The 22,170-nt window shown below is 58.5% G+C and overlaps 1 long non-coding RNA gene across 1 annotated transcript; it reads right to left on the bottom strand.

The window, feature by feature from the left end:
* Positions 1–5,821: 5,821 nt before the first annotated feature.
* LOC111557829 lies at positions 5,822–9,706 on the bottom strand. Its single transcript, XR_002738196.2, has 2 exons — positions 9,112–9,706; positions 5,822–7,882 (listed from the first exon to the last, which is right to left on the bottom strand). It is a non-coding gene; the product is annotated as an uncharacterized LOC111557829 (long non-coding RNA).
* Between the last annotated feature and the right edge of the window lie 12,464 nt (positions 9,707–22,170).

Here is a 22,170-nt window from a genome sequence, read left to right as displayed (position 1 = left end):
GGAAAGCAATTTACTTAAACATTTGTTTTAATCTGTATTTATTTTTGAGAGACAGAGACAGAGACAGAGCGTGAGCAGGGGAAGAACAGAGAGAGAGGAAGACACAGAATCCAGAGCAGGCTCCAGGCTCTGAGCTGTCAGCACAGAGCCCGACGCGGGGCTGGAACCCATGAACCTGAGCCCAAGTAGGCCGCTTAACCCACTGAGCCACCCAGGCGCCCCTGGAAAGCAATTTACTTAAATTCACACAGCAAATGAGTGGCAACAGAGAGAATCTCTCCCTTCCATCACTCAGCTCCCCAGCGCTCCTTGCTGTTTTCCCTCCTCATCCTACCCTCTGTTGCATAAATCTTTCTGTACTTCACAGTCCTTTTGGGGACAGACCCCCCCCCACACACACACACCCAGGACTTAAGGAGTGGGGGTGGGGGGCTCTGTCCTGACTGCCAGAGGAGGAATCCGCCCGGTTCCCAGATTTGCTAAGAAGCTTGAGCAGACACCCATGCCTCAGTGAGGTTAAGACGAGCAAAGCTGGGGGTCCCTGGCCGACAGAAAGGGGAGAGGTTGCTGCCTCCAGGCCCTGTGCCCTATTACGCTGCTTCGGGCGTTGTAAGAATCCACCCCCCAAGAGGCCCTATCCTCTCTCCGGTGGTGCTGTTTTTTTTTTTTTTTTTTTTTTTTGGGCAGTCCTCCGGATGAGCCAGAGCCAGGAATGGGAAATCTAAGGCCTGCTCTGGGGGGAGGGAGCGAGGGAGGCCACAGACAGGGGAGCTGGAGCATAAGCCTGCACGTTGGGTCCTAGTCTAAGGAACGAGGAAGGAGGCTTGGGAGGGGGCACCGCCGGGGTACCAGGCAGAGAGACGGGGCAGGGGGTGGGGGGTGGGTGGGAGTCACCGAGGGAGTCTGAGCAGAGACAGAAGTCTGCGGGGTGGGGGTCGACGTGCCCAGGGGCGGATCGGGAAGACCCAGGCCGAGGCTGGGAAGAGCCGGGCCCCGGGGCGCACCTTCCAGCGCCGCGTCCCGCCCCCTCCCGTGCGGGCGGGCGCGCGCGTCGCTCCCAGGCCGGCCTCTGCCAGGAAGAGTCACTTCCCGGACGCCGCGGGAGCCCTGGCGGAGCTATGCGAAGAATGTCCGCGCTCAGCCCGGCGGGTGGCACCTCCCGGGCCCGCGCCGCCGCCGCCGCCGCCGCGCCCAGCCGAGCTCGCGCGCGGTGGGCAGGCCACGCCCCCGCCACGCCCCCGCCCCGCGGAGCGCGGTCGCCGTGACAACGGGATTACGGGCGCGCAGCGCTGTTTATTCTCAGCCGAGTGCCAGGAAATTCGACGGGGAGGCTGCCAGGCGCACCTCCCTGGGGTGGGGGGCGGGAGGGGGAGGAGAGAGGGTGGACCGGCGCGCCCGGGGCTCCTGCGGGAGGCAAGGAGTCCTTCGTCACTGGGGGGGGGGGGGGGGGAGGGGATCACTGACCCCTCCGAGGGGAGCTGCTCAGAAAGCGCTGGCTCCCCCCCCACCTCGGCCAAGTTCTCTCCTCCCAGGGGAGCCGAATCTCCCCTTCCGGCTGGCGAGTGCCCTCCCTGTGCCCCCCAACGCACACTTTTTCTGTCCAGGGATCCCGTCCTTGGAGCCCCCCAGCCTCTGCCCCGGTCCCTCACTCACTCATTCATTCTTTCACTCCCCAAGTATCTGTTGAACACATCCTGTGTGTCCGGGGACTGAGCGTAGAACAGGACAAGGCCCTGATTGTCCTGCTCTCCAGAGACTTAGTGGGAGTGACAGACAACGAACTAGTAAATATGTACATAAATGTAGCCGGCTACTAGTAGTGCAAAGATGCATCTTCCAGTCACATTTCCAGTAGGTGGCACATCCCCCGTCCTGTTTCTCCCTCTGGTAGGGTGACCAGCTAGCTAGTCCTGATTTGCCCAGCACGGTTCCAGTTCAGCTCTGAAAAAGTCCAGCAAACCAGGCCAATTGATCACCCTACCCTCGGGTCGGAACACGCCCATTTCAGAGATGGGGAAACTGAGGCCTGAAACACAAGGGCAGCTCTTCCAGGGTCACGGGGTCAGGTAGAGAGCGCAAGAGCCAGAGGCCCTCCGGCTGAGAATCCCGGGCTCTTGCAGCCAAACACTCTTCACACACACCTCCCCCAAAAGTGCGGAAGCGCCTGCGGCCAGCCCCCCAGGGAGCAGACGAAATTGCTAGCTCCCAGATTCCAACCCCAGCTCTTCTGAATCAGAAGGCCTGAGGGGAGTCCCGGAATCTGAATCCTCAACATCTCCCCAGGTGACTCTCTGACCACTTTCGTTGCTGCCTTCCGGGAAGACAAGCCCGGATCCTCCTCTCTTCCGGGGACAGGGAATTTCCTTCTTGAACCTTGACTAAGCCGATCTGGGAAATCAGCAGGGAGGGAAAGCCTGGGTTCACGGCCCGCGCCCCGGCAAGCGCAGGCAAGTGCAGCCCTTCCCTCTCCTGGGCTCCAGCTCCCAGCCCTGGGCCTGAGAACAGGGGGCCGGCCCCCACAGGGAAAGAGTACGGTGTTCCTCCCCCCACCCCCCCACCCCACCCAGGGCTGAGCCCTCCCAGCTGTACTGTGCTGGGAACAGGCCAGGCATTTGTGAAATCCTTGGGTGAGCCTGACCCACTGTCATGAGGACGGCCTGTGGAAGCTGGTGCAGGGAGGGGGATGGGGGGCTGTTCCCAGAAGCGGGGAGAACTCTGGACTTCCCACTCCTGAGTGTTCTGCATTACAGCACAGCCTTAAGCAACAGCAGCGGCCTGGAAGGCTGCATGGCAGTCAATCAGCAGCGGCTACAGGCCGTCTTCTGAAGCTAGGGTTCTGGATGCTAAAACTTCACGTAATCCTCGTGAAACCGTCACTGCTGCCATTCATTGCAATAATCAGGCCCAGCCTTAGGAGAAGGCTTGAAAAGCTAGGCTTAGAGAAAAAGATAACAACCAGGAGACTAGCTTGTTAGGCACATTACACAAGAAAATGTATTTCCTCTGTTTCGCCTCCCTCCCCCCCAAATCTCCAATCTTCCTTTCCTATAAAAAACCTTATCTGGTATTTGCAATGTGCGGATGTTGCAAGGTAAAGGCATGAAATGTAAAGCTGGTCCTCCAGGAGGTCACTGTGCCTCACAACTGCAGGGGCGCTGTTCACAATAGGATCTTTGTGGATGGTGTCCCCTGAAGTTGTGTGATGGGGGGGGGCTGCGGTGTTTCTGAAGGTTAGGGTACCCTTGCCTTAACAACACTCCAGGTGATCCCGGTGCAGGTAGGAACCCTCTTCGGGGCACCATGACCGATGCTGGAGATCAGTGCTAAGAAGCATTCAGACATCAAGAGGCTTACAGTCTGACAGGGGAACCAGAGGTGAAAACCAAGAAGTATCCTAAAAAGGAATGGGGGTAAAAATAAAGTGTTATACAGCAGACAGCTGGCAGCCCTAGGAGGAAATGACCTACAGTGGTTTCCCAGAAGAGGTGACACTCGTGAGCTAAGGCAAAACAGCAGGTGTTCCCCGGGCAGGCAGGCGTGGGACAGAGGGGCATTCTAATGACCTGAAACAGGGAAATGGCCCGGAAAAGGGAAACAAACTTTTGGGGAACTTCGAGAGGTTTGGTATGTCCCCATCGGGCACATCCACACCAGATTCATCTTCTAAAAATACTGCTTTTATTACGCACGCACACACACACACGTGCACGCACGCACGCACGCACTCACGGTCCATGGTTCATCCCAGTAGGATCCACATTGGTTCATTTGTCATTTTCTTCTAAATGGAATGGAAGGCCTAGCCTGGTAAGCCCCCCACACCCTGCACCCCACACTGGCACACACTTCCTTCCCTTTTGGTGGTCTCCTCATCTGCCTACCCCACACTCCCCCCCCCCCCAACCTGTGAGCCCGTGTCATGTCGTGTTGGGGTTATCCGGCCCTATGCCCGGTCTGCTCCGAGCTGTCAGCACAGAGCCGGGCGAGGGGTTCAGACTCACAAACCGTGAGATCGTGACCTGAGCCGAAATCAAGAGTCGGATGCTCAACCCACGGAGCCACCCAGGTGCCCCAAAAGAAGAAATGTCTTTAAATAACGAGGTTTCAGAAGTCGTTACGATAGTAAGTCACCCACAACTTTTACTTTGGGACACAAACAGGCATCTTTTATTTTCAGCACCTGATGTTTGCATAAGTGGCATTTCTGCTCTTCTCAATGCGTCCTAATACGTGATATCCTTCCACGTTCCCTCCGCGCCTCGGATGCAAGTGAGGCAGGTAAAGTGACATCTGTTGCATTTTCCAGATGAACAAATTGGGGTGTAGAGGGGATTCAGACCTGCCTCAGATCACACACATAACTGGTGATAGAAGCAGCCTCCCTTAGGACATCGATCACTGGACTTCACGTCCAGTGCCCTTTCCACGACTGCTAGCATCGCGTGTGAGAACCCCCACTGTCCAGGACCTCCATCTAGCAGCGGCTGCGAAGGCCCCCCAGGGGACTCAAATGGCAGCTGAGTCCACACTGGCCAGCTCAGCCCTGGGACAAGGTCCTGAGGCCGTCACTCTATCTGTTGCTCCTTGGCTCCCGGAGAAAGTGGGCAAGGGGGTCTGGCCGGAAGGCGACCCAGAAGACACTTGGAGACCCACGGGCCTTGCCCAGTGGGGGGCGGGGCAGTCAGTGGCTGTGGCATGTTTCCCTACACCCTGGGGCTTCCCCGCTGGACTCCTCAGGCCATCACTCCGGGGTTTGGCCAGGAACTCAGCAAGGACCCTGACCAGGCTATGGCCAGAGCCCTGGAGTGGAGGGAGGAGCCCAGGAGAAAAGCCCGGCCCGCCCGCAGGCGTGCTGCCAGACCTCTCCCGTCTAAGAGAAGGAGCTGAGAAGGTCAGCCAAGGGGCCCAGCTGCAGCGAGAGACCTTGTGCCCACAGCAGGCCGAGGACTGAGTGGGTCAGTCTCGAGCGCCGAAGGGGAGGGGCTTCGACCCAGGCAGAGTCCACAAGCCCTGGGGTCACCCGGCTGGGCTCTGTGGCCGGGAGGAGAGACATCTGGACAGGAGCCAACGGAAAGGGCCAGTAGAGGCTGCAGACCCCCCAGGGGACAGGTGGGGAAGGTGGCACACACACGCGGCTCCCTCCGTCTGCAAATGCAGCACATGGGACCACCCCTCTGTTGTGCACTGTGCAATTCTCTTTCCATGGGCTGATGCCTGACAGCGAGTCGTCACCCCAGTCCTGGTCCCCCCGAGACAGCTAACCGGGAGGCGACTGACCAGGACTCCGGGCGGAATTGCTGGCGGGGGTCTGAGCTCTCCTCTGGGAGGAGAAAGCCGCTGGCCTGGCCCAGGATCCAAAGGTGTCCTCAGCCTGCAAGAAGGCAGGATTCAAGCAACTGAATCGGCCTGCCCAGGACGTGGGCGGAGCTCTGCTCCCGGGTCTCAAGGGCCCTTCTGGCTAGTCTCTGGAGGGTTCTGTGGGGAACAGACCAGGACCGCATGAGAATGTTGTTGGCCTTGGCCTCCCCGTGGCCTGTGGAGTGAGAATAAGACAGGTTCGCGGTCCCACGGCGCTCTCCTTGGACAAAGAGTACTCCCGGGGCGCCTGGGTGGCGCAGTCGGTTAAGCGTCCGACTTCAGCCAGGTCACGATCTCACGGTCCGTGAGTTCGAGCCCCGCGTCGGGCTCTGGGCTGATGGCTCGGAGCCTGGAGCCTCTTTCCGATGCTGTGTCTCCCTCTCTCTCTGCCCTTCCCCCGTTCATGCTCTGTTTCTCTCTGTCCCAAAAATAAATAAAAAAAAAACGTTGAAAAAAAAAAGAGTACTCCCATCAGCGTCTTTTATTCATTTCACAAACACCTTCAAGTTTCCAGTGCGCCGAGCTCTGGTCTAAGCACTTGAACTATATGAACATTTAATTCTCCAGGAACTCTCATGGCTTAGGCCCTATTATTGTCCCCCGTTTTCCCGTGGAGGGAACGGCCAAATAGGGGGTGCCGTGACTTGTCCCAAATCACGCAGCTCGCCAGGAACAGAGCTGGGGTCCCTGACCAGGGCCAGCACCTGCCGACGCCACTGAGGCACTGGATACTGGCATGGGAGCTGCCCCACCCCCCACTCCCGGACTGGTAGAGGGCAGAGCGCTGGCTGTCGGGCAGGGAAGCTGGGTGTGTGCCCCTTCACTGCTTCCTGGAAAACGACCTTGGGCCAGCACCTAATGGCCTTGCCTGGGTTCCTCATCTCTCCGTGGGGGATCTCAACAAAGCCTGCTCTGGGAGTCCTAAGGTTGATACAGGACCAAGTCAAAGCTTCATTATTACTAGCAGGGGCTCCCTGGGACCAGCAAGATCTCGACCGCCTCCCGTTCACCCAACATCCAGCCCCACACACTCCTGCTCGCAGGGCCACCGGTTCCGTGGTGGTTTCCTGTCCCCGCAGAGAGGAAGACACGGAGGGAGCACTTCTTCCCGTCTCCTCCTTGGTCTCTCCCAGCTTCTGCTTTGTGCCCCTGCTCTGTTTCCTTCTTGTTTTCCTCAGCTGCCCTCTGTTTGACATTCGGTGGTTGTCCAACTTTCCTGGAGTCGCCATATCAAAGGACCACGCACTGGGAGGTTTAAAACAACACTTACAGACTTCCTTGCGGTTCTGGAGGTCACAAGTCCAAAATCAAGGTGTCCATGGGACTGCACTCCCTCTGAAGTCTCCAGGGGGGGGGGGATTCTTCCTTGCGCTTCTCAGCCTCGGTGGCCGCCAGCAGGTCCTTGCCAATCCTTGGCCGGCGGATGCGTCATTCCAGTCCCTGCCTCTGTCTTCACGCGGCCTTCTTCTCTGTGTCTGTGTCCAACTCTCTTCTTATAAGGACACCAGCCATTGGATTGGGGCCCAAACTCATCCAGTATGACCTCATCGTAACTAATTACATCTGCAAAGACCCGATTTCCGAATTAGGTCACATGCACAAGGTCCACGTGGACATGAATTTTGGAGACGCCACTCAAGCCAGTTCTGGGGGGTTGGTTCTGCAGGATCTCAGATCAAGAACGTTTTTTTCTTTCCTTGAATCTTTCAGGAAGAGCCTGAGAAATGTGTCCTTCTCTGCTCTTGGGCATAGGGAGAAGCTGAATGTCCCTTTAGGCTCTGTTAAGGACACCTTGAGCAAAGGACAGCCTGGAAAGGCACCCAGGGATAGAGCCCAGTGGTTGGCCTGGCCAAGGGCTGCAGGGCCAAGGGCGACGTCTCTCAGGGAGGGAGCATGCGTCTGGAGCCTGCCTGGCAAGGCCGAGTCCCCCACAGACATTGCCTCATTTAGCTGCAGAGATGTTCCTGCATTTCTCTGGTGAAGAGCTCCGTCTCGGCGACCTCAGATGACCCCTCACACAAGAAAGAGCATCCTCTAGAAAGCTTATTCCGAGCCTCCATGGGCAAGAGACGGAGGGGGGTAGAGCCACAGGGCCGGGCGTGGGAAGTCTGGCCAGCACCACAGTTCCTTGGCAATGTTACCCAGGGAAAAGTCAGGGGATGCCCGGCAGCCAGCTCTTTGCAAAGCCCGGGGTTCCTGACAGCGAGGGGGACACGGGCACACAGCAACCTCCGTCCCTTGGATGTCTACGTTGAATCCCAACCACCAGGCTGGGGCAGCTGGGGACGGGACGTGGGCTTTCCTCTGCATTTTTGCCACCGTCAGAGAGGAGGCGGGACGGGGGAAGCCTCCAGGTGCTCCCTGAGAGTTGAAGGCCAGGTCCTCAGGTCCCGCGAAGCCCTCCTCCACCAGGGCCCGAAGCCTGTTCTCTCTGCCCACACGCCCTTCACCCGCAGCTAAGGACTCCGGGCCGACCTCTGGCTCTGCCAGGCTCTCTGGAGTACCCAGGGCTGACTTCTAGAACCTGGGGAAGGAAAGAGGGAGGATGCCAAGAAGGCACGAGGCTGTGCTCCTACCTGAACCACAGGAAGGGGACCGCCCTGCCTCAGCGCACCCACAGCTGCTCTCCCAGGGACAGGAAGTCAGCCGAGTGCCGAGCAAGCTGCTAGCAAGGGGGGGGGGGGGGGAGGGGGGAGGGGCTCAGGCACCTGGGCGGTCAGCTGGGCCATCTGCCCTCCTGGGCTGCGCTGGTTCCCACACCCCGGAGGCCAGACAGAGTAGGGATTAGGAGCCTAAATTTTCAGGGCGCCTGGGTGGCTCAGTCTGTTGAGCGTCTGACTTCGGCTCAGGCCGTGAGCTCACGGTTCGTGAGTTTGAGCCCCGCGTCGGGCTCTGTGCTGATGGCTCAGAGCCTGGAGCCTGCTTCGGATTCTGGGTCTCCCTCTCTCTCTGCCCCTCCCCCACTCTCGCTCTGTCTCTTTCTCAAATAAATAAGTAAATAAACATTTTTAAAAATTTTAAATAAAAACAAAAAAAAGAAGCCTAAATTTTCATCCCAATTGACTTTGCCTCCTCCCAGCCAGGAGACCTGGGCGCGTCAATAAACCTGCTTCCCGTCTGTACGATGGGGATATTAACGTTCCCCGCTTCCTTCGGTCGTTGTGATAGCTCAGTAAGTGAACACCCACATTGCTTAGTACACAGGGAGTGCTCTCTCAACACCGGGTGCTCTGATGCTCCGGACCAGGGGCCGAGCCAGCCCCTGGACAGACTTGATTTCTTACAAATAATCTGGCATTGCAGTAGCGGCCTGACCTGCTTAGGGGAGAGAGGGTGACCTTGCAGGCAGCCCCACCTGGTCTGCTGAGTCTCCCTGGGACACCAGTGACACCCTGCCTCCACTTGTTACACTGGGTGAGCTCTCCCTCCGCCAGGGCCCCTCTCTGGCTGGTCTGCCCAACCACAGGACAATCAGGCTTTCGGCCAGGCAGTTACAGTAAGTCAGGCCCGCCCTTCCTCACATGGGGTACCCACCAAGCCTGGGGCCAGAGCCTCTGGCTTCCCATAGAGGAGGGGAAGGGGGGGGATGGAGAGGCCCTTCCTTGCCAGGTGCGCTGTTAACCCCCACCCCCAGAACATGCTGCTGGTCTTTCCCAGTGATTTCCAGGGGCTGCCTTGTCCTGGCAACCACCAGGCCCAAGCTGCAAAGGGCAGCTGAAACAGCAAATGATGTTCAGAAAGAGGCTGACTCACTCCAGCCAGGCTGCGCCCTCCGTGAATACTGTTGGACCTCAGCCTGGGATTCCCGCAGGTTCGGACAACAAGTTGGACCATCCTCTTGGAGGAGGCACGTTCCAAGGTAACCCTGAGGGGGAGGGAGGAGAGGAAAGGGCCCTGGCAAGGGTGCTGATGCACCCGCAGCTCCAGTTCCAGGCCGAGGGGGACAGGACAGGGACACGGGAAGGCCTCGCTGATCCCAGGCCTGACTGAGGAGGCAGGGGGCGGGGAGGACAGAGGACCCCATTTATAGAGCAAGGGCACATTACATGATTATTCTATTTTAATCGTAACAACCCTGTAATGTAGATAGGAGTAATCGCTGCTTAACAGATGAGGAAACTGAGGCTGGGAGCCCGCGAGAGGAGGCTGGGTGAGGGGTGGCGCCTGCTGGAACAGGAAGGGACGCGCGCACAGAGCTCCGCCAGGGCTACCTGACCCCAGGGCTGCATCTGACGGCGAGGCGCGCATTTCGCAGGCCTGGCGGGAGGACGGCGCAGACCCGGGTGGGGGGTGTCCCCGGAGACCGGCCCTGCCGCCCCTCCCCTTCCCTAACCCTCCCTCCCGCGCTCCCCCTGCCCTGCTCCCCGCCCCCCGCCGGCCCCCAGGTCCGCGCCCACGGCAACCCCTCCTCCAGGCGCCGTGTGCAGGGGGAGTGACCTCACGGGCGCTCAGCCCGCGCTGCCGCCCGCCGCGCATTCCTCCGCCCTTCCATCAGCGCGGCCGGCCCCCGACGGGCTTCCCCGCAGGCTGTGAGGTCAGCGCCCCACCCCGCCGCCGCGGGGCCGGCCCCCTCCCCGGACGCAGGTCCCCGCGCGGGGATCCCGGCCCCCTCCCGGGTCTGCGCCCTCCGCCCACGCCCCTGCCGCACCTCCCCGGGCCCCGCGTCTGGGATCCTGGCCCTGCCCCACCTCCCCTGGTCCCGGCGCCTGCGCCCCTGCCCCACCCGGATGTCCGCGCCCGGGATCCCGGCCTGCGCCCCTCCCCGGGTCTCCGCCGTCCCCCAGGTCCGGCGCGTCCCGGAGCTGGGCGGCCCCTCGCGCCCTCCGGCCGCTGCCCGCTGCCCGCGGGCCTCCGGGCCGAGCCCTATTTCGGGCGCTGGCGCTGCGGGCCCAGGCAGCCCTGCCCGGAAGGGAGGCTATTCTGGGCCGGGCCAGCCGAGCAGCTGTGGCCCCAGGGCTTCCCGGCAGGGTGCGCGCCCGGGACAGAGGGCACGCTAGGGCAGGGCTCTCCTCCCTCCCCACCTTCCTCCCAGGCCGCGCCCAGCTCCCTCCCCTTTTTGGCCAGACCCGGGTCCTCTCCTAGGCCAGGAACATTCTCTGGTGCCAGGTCACCGACAGAGTGTCCAGGGCCTGTGGCCACGGCGCACCCTCTTCCAGCACCCCATGCTGCTGCCGCCACCACCTACGCCTCTCCGGTCTCTGCACCCACCTCTCGGTCGGGGTGATCTTCCTAGCACCTTGTGCTTGTACGACATGGCCTCTGTCCCCATGTGTCCCATTTGCCTACCCTTCTTGGCCATAGCCCCTCACCCACGCGTCCATGTGGTTCAGCGTCAAAACCCCAGTGCCCAATAAGGGATGGATCCCCCCAAATGGTCATTAAATGAAAGTTCTTACAGGGTCGCGTTTGGTGTCACGGTCAGGACACCAGACTCCAGTCCCTTGAGGGTCTTCTCACATTTTGCCCAACAAAACCTTCTGATGACCACCTAGCTGCCCCCTGGGCCCCTTCCCCCACCAGAGGGAGTGGCCATTTCCACCGGTGGCCTTGGCTTGGTGGTCGAAGCCTCAGGCATCTGCACATGTGACCCGGATCCCTTTGGGCTCCCTCTGACCTTAGGACCAATTGCTAGATTCCTCAGGGCCACGCTCTTCCCTCTGGGATAAAAACCAGGATAAAAATCTCTGTGGTCTATCCCACGTCATGGTCACAAGGAGACAAAGTATATGTAACCATCAGAACGCAAGCCACTGCGTCATCCACCCCAAATCCCTCTCTCCTGACCATAAGGTTTCCCGAAGCACGCGCGCGAGCCGGCTTGGGGGAGGAGAGAAGGGAGAAGCTGACATTTGTCCCTCTGCTCACTAGATGTTTCCACGCTCCACCTCATGCGGCCCAGAGCCTCCAAACTTTAATGTCAGCACGAGCCACTCGGATCTTGTTAAAAAGCAGACTCCAATGCTTCAGGCCTCTGGCGGGGAGTGAGATGTTGCATTTCCAGCCAGCCCCAGGTGGTGTCCCTCCCGCCAGCCCCCACGGCACCGGGAGGGAGGGGGGACCTCCCGGACTAGCCCCCCCTAGTGTTCCGATGACAAAGCTGAGGTTTAAGGAGATTAAATTGCTTGCTTAATGCAAACGCCAGGCCAGCACTTGGGCCCAGCGGGCCACAGAATCTCCCCTTCCCCTTGGGCCTCCGCTGCTGGGGTCCTCCAGATCCTCCGCCCTTGGCCCCCCCAACTCCCTCCCCCACTACAACTCTCACCCCTCAGCTTGCTTTCTTTTTCTTTTAAAGGATCGCGCCAGGGGCGCCTGGGTGGCTCCGTCCGTTAGGCAGTTAAGAGACTGCCTTCAGCTCAGGCCATGATCTCACCGTTCTTGAGTTCGAGCCCCGCGTCGGACTCTGTGCGGACAGCCTGGAACCTGCTCTGGATTCTGTGTCGCCCTCTCTCTCTGCCCCTCCCCCGCTCACACTCTGGCTCTCTCCCTCTCAAAAATAAGTATTTTTTTTTTTAATTTTTTTTAACGTTTATTTATTTCGGAGACAGAGACAGAGCATGAACGGGGGAGGGGCAGAGAGAGAGGGAGACACAGAATCGGAAGCAGGCTCCAGGCTCTGAGCCATCAGCCCAGAGCCCGACGCGGGGCTCGAACTCACGGACCGCGAGATCGTGACCTGAGCTGAAGTCGGACGCTTAACCGACTGCGCCACCCAGGCGCCCCCAAAATAAGTATTTTTAAAAATGTTTAAAATAAAAAAAATTAAAGGGTCACACTAATACCTGTGAGTGGTGAAATGTGCTATATGTACTCTTATCCCCAATGAAAACAGTAAGTTCTATGTGGACAAAAAATGAAACTTGCCCCCCTACCCAACTCCCCTCAGCTCACCGCCCCCCACCCCCAGAGAAAGAAATAGGATCTCCGGGGGTGCCTGGGTGGCTCAGCCGGTTGGGCGTCTGACTTCAGGTCATGATCTCACAGTTGGCGGGTTCGAGCCCGCGTCGGGCTCTGCGCTGACAACCTAGAGCCTGGAGCCTGCTTCAGACTCTGCATCTCCCTCTCTCTTTCTGCCCCTACCCCACCCTCTCTGTGTCTCTCAAAAATAAATAAACCTTAAAAAAAAAAAAAGGGAAATACAATCTCCAATTTGCTACTGGTTAATTGAGGCCCTATAGTTGGGTCAGCTCTGGTTAACGCTGTAGGATATGGGTAAAAGGTCAGGCAAGAAGCCACCAAACCAGGGATGGCAATCTGGTGAAAGAGAGAGAGAGAGAGAAGAAAGTGTGGTTCAAATATGGGCCCAGGAAGAGGCAGGAAACCACTTTCTACCCAGAGCCCTCTCCTTGCATCTATCGGGGCAAGCTGGAACAGGTGAGGGAAACCCAGGTCCGCCAACACCCTGGCTCCTGAATAACTAACAGCCACCCGGTGCTCTGATTCACTCGTCTATAGGTAGTTTACTTCCTGTCGGGGAGGCCTGAGCCTCCACCATCCTGTGTTGACGGAAGGGTAATCAATTGGCAATTAATTAAAAGCGGAAGGAATGCGGATTCGCTCCATCAGAACTCAGCGGGGAAGGCGGTGTTTTTCAGAGGTGCCTCTACGGGCAGGCCCCGGGGCGCGAAATGAAACGCTGTCCTGGTTTCCCGAATGGCATCTGGCCAATCCTGGGGGGCTTGCAGGCGGGGGCGGCGGGGATGGGTGGGGGGAGGCGCTGGGGCCAGAACGCCTGGGAACCCGGGCCACTGGGTGGGGTCCTGGCCCCACTGCCCCACTGACGGAGCCGTTAAGTGAGGCGTTAAGTGGCATGCGGTGCCCGAGGGGGGCTGTGTTTCTTTCCTCCTTCTCCCTCCTGCTCCCCGTGGCCCCACCGGGTGCCCCACCTCTATTCCTGAGTTCTGGGGCTGAAATGAGGCCAACAAGTTAGCTGCCTTTCAAGATGGACATTTTCTCAGACTGGGGAAACTGGGGAAAAACCACAGGTCTCCGAGAGGGAAGGAACAGGGCCCACGCGGGGCGTGGGGGAGGGGCAGAGGGACAGGGGAGGGGACTGGGAAATCTCACCGTGCCCACTTCTGCTTTGCAGAACCTCTCTCACCTCGTAACTTCCCCTGAAGTGCCCACTGGCCATTTGCATAGGTCTCCTTGAAATTCTGGATAGGAGCGCCACCCTCTCCTCCCCCAGCTCGGCCCTCCAGGGGGTGGCTGGAGCACCACTGGGGAACCAAAGGGTGGGGACAAGTGGCCGTGGGACTGCAGCGACTGCCCCGAACCTTCCCCTGGCTGATTCACTCTTCTTCCAAGAGATGGGCCATTTTCCTAGAATGTTGCAACAGGGGTATGAGGGTTTTTCCAGAGATTTCCACTCTCCCGATGACCCAGCCCTGAGCCCCTCGAGTGGAACCCACGATGACTCCCGCTCTCCCACCACAAGGGCTGGGCATCTGCCCTCTGACCTTGATGCCCCCATTTCTCCAGTTCTCAAGGGGCCCCCGAGCTCAAGTCTCCGGGGATGGATGCTTGGTACGTCCAGCTGGGCACACAGCAGGCTCTGGGGCGGGTTTTTCTTCCTTAATGCATATTTGTTTCATGGATGGGATGACTGGAGATCACTTACCCCTGATGAAGAAACCGGAAGGCAAGACAGTTTTAAAATTCTTTAAAGGGGCGCCTGGGTGGCGCAGTCGGTTGAGCGTCCGACTTCAGCCAGGTCACGATCTCGCGGTCTGTGAGTTCGAGCCCCGCGTCGGGCTCTGGGCTGATGGCTCGGAGCCTGGAGCCTGTTTTCGATTCTGTGTCTCCCTCTCTCTCTGCCCCTCCCCCGTTCATGCTCTGTCTCTCTCTGTCCCAAAAATAAAATAAATAAAATAAATAAAAAATAAAATAAAATAAATAAAATAAAATAAAATAAAATTCTTTAAAAAAAAAAATCCATCCTGAGTGTTACCCCCTTCATTTTTATCGTCTCCTCCCTTTCCGTTCCAAACCCTAAACTCAGTCCTGAGAGTGAAGCACTTTGTGGGGGAAGCCGAGTCTCACTCCCCTCTCTTTCCCCCAGTCCCTGGGTTGAAGCTCCATGGGTTTTGTGATTGGGGATTCCACGGCCTTTCCCAGCCCCTCAAGGAGGTGAAGAGGGGGACGTTTGATCTCCAGGAAAGGAATGTCACTGTGGGCTCACTGTCCACCCAGGGCAACTCTCTGTGGGCTTAGCACGGCTGAGGAAAGAGACAGTGGGGAATGTCAGGTACTCTAGATTTTAGGGGATATTTTTTCAAAAAGTTCAGGGAATCCTGGCCCCAAAGAGCTATAGGTTCTAAGAGAGAGAATGGGTCGAGGAAAAATGATCGACTAGGGGAGAAAGTCAGGGCTGGGACAATCCAGGCACAGAAGGTCTCAGTGACAAGAGCAGTTGGGTGGGTGCAGGAGGTAAAGCCCTGGGGAACCTTCTAGGGAGCGGAGGTCTGATTTCAGAAGGAGCAGAGAAAGGGGAGGGAGGGAGGGGGTGCTCTCAACCAGGACGGACAGCTCTTACTTAGGTAAGGAGACTAAATGGTGTCCAAGAGGAAGGACAACGAACTGCCTTTATTGAGTATCTGTTGTATACTGGTCCACCCCCCCCCAAGTCCGTCAAGTCCGCCAGAGCCCCACAGAGCAGGTGCTGTCACACTCTTTCTACCAGAGAGCCACTCAAGACTCAAGATGGCCATGCACTTGCCTCCTCCAAAAGGCTCCCCAGGCCACAAAGACTACTCTCAGCTACTCCGTCACACTCAGAAAGAAAGGGCAGGGCGGGATTGAGGGGAACTGAAATCCCATAGGGGAGGGGACAGCAAGAGGGGGAGGGAGGCTCTGAATCAACTCAAGCGTCAGCCCCCGGGGGGCTGCCATTGTGGGACAGGAGGGAGCTTGCGCCCCTGGCTGCGGAGTGGTGCCTTTTCTGTCATCCCCGAGATTGGGAGGGGGACAGGAAGATGGGCAAACCAGGCCCCTGTGGAACAGGAAGCAGATTCCAGAAACTGGAAACCAGCGAGGATGATGGTAATCACCAGCTAAACTCTGGAATGAATCATTAAACAAATTCATTTATTCATGCCCTTAGTCGACAAATATTTATGGAGTGTCTCTAAGTGCAAGCTACTGTGTTAGACACTGGGGGTGAACTCTTAAATTGGTGTGGACTGTTCCCGAAAGGACTTCGCAGCTAGAAGCAAGGAGATGACAACATACAATTATCGTAACGGGAAATACTTTCAGCGGAGACATACGGATAAAACACGATGGGGACCCAAATCGCACTTCGAAAAGGCAGATCGTGGTAGCTGAATTCAATGCAGGGAAGGAGCCAGACATGTTCATAATAGGCCTATATATGCCAGTGTTCAAAAAGGCAAGGAAAAATTGGAATCTATTCACATGGGGTCTGTTGAACGGAATATGTCCTCACAGCACAACACTACACAGCCAACAAAAATTGTTTATGTAGCCGTACAGATGTACACAAAATACGAGTGAAAACAGACCACAAAAGACTATGTAGGTCTGACTGCATTTTTGAGTTTTTTTGGCCTATGTACTTCTAGATGTTTTTAGAAACTTGTAGAGGGGCGCCTGGGTGGCTCAGTTGGTTGAGCGTCCGACTTCGGCTCAGGTCATGATCTCACGGATTGTGAGTTCGAGCCCCACGTCGGGCTCTGTGCTGACAGCTCAGAGCCTGGAGCCTACTTCTGATTCTGTGTCCCTCTCTCGCTCTGGCCTTCTCCCACTCATGCTCTGTCTCTCTGTCTCTCTCTCTCTAGAATAAATAAAACATTTTAAAAAAAGATTAAAAAAAGAAAAGAAACTTGTAGAAATACATACCAAAGTGTTTGAAGTGCTCACTTGTCCTTGCAGAGTGGGATCCAGAATGCTCTAAAATTCTTTTTCATTGATCTCTATTTTGGAAATTTCATAAAATGAATACTACCCTTTTTCAAGGGTAAAACGCAATGATGAATACGCAACGCCCACTGGGAGGTAAGTCTCTGGCCCCGGCCAAGTCCTGTTCAACATTTCCATCAATGACTCGAGTAGGGAGCCTGAGGCACATAAAACAAACCCCAGGGGGGTCATCCAGCTCATCTGGATGCAAAATGATGACAGGCTAGGACCGTAGGTGGAAAGATCAGGACTAGGCATAGAGTCCTCAATGAGATGCCCCGGGGGCCCCAGAACTGGAGAGCCTAGGAGGAGAGACACAGAGGCGCAGGTTGACCGCACACGAGTTCCTGCTCGGGTGCCCTGAGACACCAGAAAGCTGCCACACCCCTGGTCCTTGTCAGGACGAAGTGGTCTTCAGTCCTCTGTGGCCCGAGAGAGAAGAAAGCGTGTGGACGATCACAGGGAGATGATGCCGCCCCCAGATCAAAGAACAAGGCAAGTTTCCAGGAGGCTGATTTCAACTCAATACAATGAAAGGGGAAAATGCCAGATCCTCAGACCCCGCCAGCTATCCAAGCCTCCCAGGAGCCCAAGCCATTGGCCACGCAGGGCAGGGAGGGAGGCTGTGAGTCTGCTCCAGCACAGGGGGGGCTGACCACCGGGGAGGCTGGACCAGAGGACCTCAGGGTCCCCTTCCAACTCACTGGCGGCGTCTCCCCCAGCACTGTGTTTGCACCCAGGGAGTGCAAAGTGACCCCGACACACAGGGCCCTTGGGTGGGGGTGGCCCTGTGGCCCTGGGGAAGCCAGCACTGGCTGACTGCCCGTTGGAGGGTTGACAACAGCCGGATGACAACACAGAGGAGAGGAGGGGTCAAGGGAAGGAGGCAAAGAGGGAACAGAAAACAAACTCAAAAGAGAGAGGAACAAAGAGAAGTGTGGGAGAGGGAAAGTGGGGAAGAGATGTGGAGAGGCTGGTCAGCCCTGGAGGTGGGAAGGGAGGGCAGGGTGGGCAGAGACCCAGTGGGGGTGGGGGTAGGGGGACGGGGTTTGCTGCAGAGGGCTGGTGCTGTGCCCGGTATCACCCGCTGTCCCACAGACACCGGTCCACCTGTGTGTCATGCCTGAGTGCCTCAGTGTCGGTGCTAGTGGCCTTCAGAGAACGAAGAAGCCGTGACCCCTGCCAACCCTCCCAGGTTCACCCCGGAGCTGGGGCGACAAAGCACAAGTGCATGAACAGTAAAGGAGAAAGCGCGGCCTGTCACAGGGCAGGATAAGGCAGGGTGGACTGGGGAGTCACGAAGACTCGAGTTTGAATCCAGACTTGGTGCTGTGTGGCCTCAGGCAAGGTCCTTAACCTCTCTGAGCGTCGGTTCCTTTCTCTGCTATGAGGATAAATGAGACCATGGATGCATATGGGTCCCCTCCCTGCCATAACGTGAGCACACCCTGACGTTGAAGGAAGCAACTCTGCCCTGGGTGAGAAGAAAGGGTGGAGGAGAAAAGGTGGAGAGGTCAGCGAGCCCTGGAGGGACGACTCAGCCTGGGCCTTGGTCGACCTTGGGGGAGCCGTGGAGCTTGACCCCTGTGTGTAGGCTGGAAGCGGCCAGGCCCCCAGGGACCCGGGCACCAGGGGCCGTCTGCGTGAGCGCTGAGCACCGACAAGGCCCCCTGTGAGTGCGCACAGCTGGGGGCAGCCGGCAGGGTCAGGGGCCTTGGCACGGCTCCTGCCTTTGCAGACGGTGGGGAATTCTGAAGGAGCGTCCGGCATTGTGCATGTGTCCACAAGTGGCTGGAAGACTCCGGAGGCTGTGGGCAGAGCTGGCACAGGGTACATCCAGCCAGTCTCCAGAGGGCGAGGCAGGGCCCTCTCCAGCCCAGCGTTCCGGCCCGAGTCCTGCGCAGCAGCCCTCCCCGGAATTATTACCGTGGGGGGCAGAGCCCCCTCTTTGGGGGCCGTCTCCGGCCTGGGGCCCCAGCTGCTATCCCAGCCTCCGGGAGGGAGGGTACAGAGCCACCCCGTGACTCACTGTGCCCACTTCCTGCCACATAGAACCCTTGGCTGAGTCACCGGCCCCCCAAAGGGAAAGACTGGCCACAAGGCCGGAAAGCTGGAGCCCGATGGTGGCAGGAGTAGAGGGTGCCGGGCCCGCGGGGCCACCGCCGCTGTCTCCCGTGGCCACAGCCCGGAGTCTCCTCCAAGCAGCACCAAGCCACCGCCAGCAGGACTGACTGTCTGGTATTCCCCCCCCCCTCCCCCGTACCCTTCCAAACAAAAACAAAACAAGAAACCCCAACTTTTTGTTTTGAAATAATTTCAGGGTGGTAGAAAAGTTGCAAAAGTGCTCCAGACAATTCCCGTAGACCCTTCACCCGGACACCCCCCAAAGGAAACGGTCTGTGTTGCCATTTCTGTTCCTACTTCACTCCCCACTTTTTTCCTAGGCCATCCGAGGCTAAGTTGCAGACACCATGCCTCTTTCCCCCCTGAAACACTCCTGGGTGTGCGTCCCCCCCAAAAAAGGGCTTTCTTACAGAATCACTGCACGGAGGCCTCCCCATCTCCTGGGGGTAGGGCCGGCCTGGGGCAACCGGGGGACATTCACCTGGCCAAACCTGGCCAAGAGCCAAGGGTCAGCACCCCAAGTTCTTCCCTCGTGCCGGGACTGGGGCGCCAAAGGAGCACTCTGCATCTGTGAGATCTGAGACTGAAATTCACCGCAGGGGTGAAGCTATGAGGCACAGGGAGCTACCCCTGTATAAGTTCTCCCTACCTCCCTGCATCTGTCCTCATATCCAGTGTAGTTGGGCTCTTGGAAGATAGCCCGGGAGACAGCAATCAGGCACATCACAGACTCGGGGACAGGCTGTCACCCAGGGTCCTGCGCCCCGTGCTTGGGGTCCTAGCCCTGCAGTCACCTTGACATTCTTAATGGTTGTGTTTCTTCATTTGTGTTTTCTAAGTCAAGTCCAATGGGACAGTGGAGCCTAGCTCCCGTGTGGTCCGGTCCGTCCTTCCAAGGGTAGGTCCCTGGTCACGACTCTGCCCCCCACACCCCTACCCCACCTCCAGGCCTTACCAGTCTATAGGGCACAGGCCACCTCGGCCCTGGGGAGCACAGCCCCCTGCCCTCATGAGCCAACCGAATGAGCACAGTTGTGATGTCCTCTTTGTTTCCGGACCCACTCCCCATGCCAAGCCCTGAGCCTTTAGTCAGCATTCCCTCCGGTGGATAGGCTGCGCTCCCCATTCTACAGATGAGAAAGCCAAGTCTCAGAGAGGTTAGCTCACCCGGAGATTAGCCGGTACTTAACTGAGCTGGACTCAGAGCCCCTTCTTCCCGCACTGAAACCCAAGCCGTCACTCTTGGCCGCTGATGTGGTTGTTTATGGGGTCTGTCTTTTGATCATCCGGACACAGGGTAATTGACCCCCGGGTAATTGATCTCATTCTGTGCACCCCAGCGGAACTGTGCACACAGAAAAAGCTGCCGTGCCTGGAGCTGGGATTTAGGTCGGTGACCTTATGGGAGCGATGTTGATGCTCAGGCCATGTGGGCCCAGGACAGGCTCTCCAAGGTGGCCGAGCCAGGGCTGGGCCTGGGCCTGGGCCAGGCCTGCCTTCTTGCCTGTGGTCCAATTGTCGTTTCCACCAGCCAGGGAAAGCAGGCCTGAGTCACCGGAGTCCCTGTCCCTGACTCTTCGCCCATACACCAGGCATTCCAGTCCCTGGCTCTTGGCAAAGCCCCGCTGACTTCTTAGCTCGCCCCACCCTCTTCCCTGAAATAAATCAAAGGTTCGAGCTGGGGAGGAGGCCACTGGACTCCAGCCCTTCGATCTGCCAACGGAGGACGTGGGGTTTGGGTGGGGGTCCTGACGGGGCGGGAGGCGTGGGTTTGTGTCCTCTCTGAGGCTCAGCCTTCTCCTGAATGGGGCTGGTGATGATAGTAACTCAGCAGAAGAGGCTTCTGGGAGGGACCTCCACCAATGCACCCCACGCACGCGCAGGGAAGATCACCTCCTCCCCTCAGCAAGTCAGTTCGGTATTATTAGCATCCCCCACTTTCCAGAGGAGGAAACAGGCTCAGAGAGGTCAAATCACCTGTCTAGGGCAACCCCAGCGAGCCAAGCATAGCTGACGTCTAGTCTGCCAGGGCGACCGGGCAGAGCGGCCACCCTCCCCACCAGGGATGAAGGTCAGGTGGCCTCCGTGACCCCCAGCGCGGCCTAGCCACCGGCCCCCCAGCCCGGGACTCCCGGAGCCCAGGGCTGCGGCCATTCCCCGCGGACCAACCAGCCCCGGAGGAGCAAGGAAACCGACCCCCCTCCGGATAAACAAAGCACTTCCTCCCCGAAGCCCGGGCCCAGAAGGAGGAGGTAGTGCGCGCACAACTGTTTATAGAGACAGATGTTTGGGACGGAAAAAGAGAGACAGCCCTCCTCCACCCCCATGGAGACTGAGGAAGTTTGCAACTTGGGCAGAGGCCACTGGAATTGAAAAAGGAGAAGGGGGAAGAAGGGAGGGAACCAGATCTGACCCGCTGAAAACGGTTTGACATTTTCAGATGCTGGTGCCTAACAAAGGGATGTTGCCGAGGCAACCGGGCCTGCGGGCACAGGGCTGCGGATCCCGGCGCGACCAGGGGCCGGAGCCAGCGGATAAATCCGTGCGCGCGGGCGGCAGGGCGGCGAATGCGCTGGCGGCGCAAATCAGCGAGCGCAGACATACCTAAGGGCCTCTCAGCCCGGGGACCTCCCGGGGATCCCCGCAAAGGGGGGGGGGGAGGTTGTTCGCGGCCGACTCCTCCCGCCCCTCCCCTCCCCTCCCCTCCCCTCCCCTCCCCTTCTCCTTCTTCCACTCCTCTCTATTTTCTTCCTTCTCTCCATCTTCCCCTCCCACCCTTCCTTATTTCCTAGGTGTCCGATCTTGCCCACGCCCCCGGCCCGGAACCGTGTCCCCATCTTCTTGGTGGCAGGTGGCAGAGAGCTCTTGGCATGACTGATACCAGAGGGCTGCTTTTGCATGGAGCGAGGCCCCCAGGGGGCCCAGCATGGCCATATTGTCACTCTCTCTCGGGCTGGAGACCCTGGGCGTTTCTGGCAGTGGTTACAGGGAAGAAGGGAGGAGAAACGGAGAGAGCTTTGGGGCCTCTTTTCAGGGACCACATCTGCTTCCTTGGAATCTCTCTGCCTGGCTCCCAGCCCCTTGGTGTGCGCTCCCTCCCGGGAAGGGCCAGCCTGTGTCCCGGGGCTGGGCCCTGCTTCTTCGAGCTTCTGGGCTCTGGTGGTGATGTTGTCTTTGCCCTTCCCCTGTAGCCGTGACGTCCAGTGTGGGATCGACCCTGCGGCCACCTGCGCTGACCTGCCCCAAGCCCCGCCACCTCTCCCATCAGTGGAAACGAACTTTCTTCTCTCCCAGCTGGGCTGCAGGGCCCTCTCTCTCCTTGCTTCCCTCCAGGGGATGGGAGAGGGGGTGGATGGGAGAACTTCCGATGAACTCTGGCCCAGACGATGAAAATTCCTGCAGCCAGGATGTTCTGTGGGAAAGAGTTGCAGCGGCTCTGGGGTCATGCCTGCAAGTCCAGCGGAGGGGGCCGGCACCTTCCCACCTCCGCCCTCAGAACCCCCCACCCCCACCCCGGGATGCCCCATGATGGGAAGGGAGGCCACAGCTGCACCACATGTTTTTCCAGCCTGGCCCGCCCAGGAGCGCACCCCAATTCCCAGGCTGACGCTGGGAGCGCAAAGGTGTCAGGGTAACTGTCCTCCTCTGACATTTGGGGAGATTAACACTTGGCAGGAAGGACTGCTTTGGAGGCTGGGGCCAGGGAGGGGGGTGTCCACAGCTGGGGGCCAGGAGTACAGCTGTTACTGGCCCGTGTTATGTGAAGCAGAG

The sequence above is a fragment of the Felis catus genome, chromosome E1 (assembly GCF_018350175.1).
Source record: "Felis catus isolate Fca126 chromosome E1, F.catus_Fca126_mat1.0, whole genome shotgun sequence".
In the NCBI taxonomy this organism is placed as follows: Eukaryota; Metazoa; Chordata; class Mammalia; order Carnivora; family Felidae; genus Felis; species Felis catus.
The sequence above is the reverse complement of the archived record's forward strand: the minus strand, read 5'-3'. Positions and strand labels throughout refer to the sequence as shown.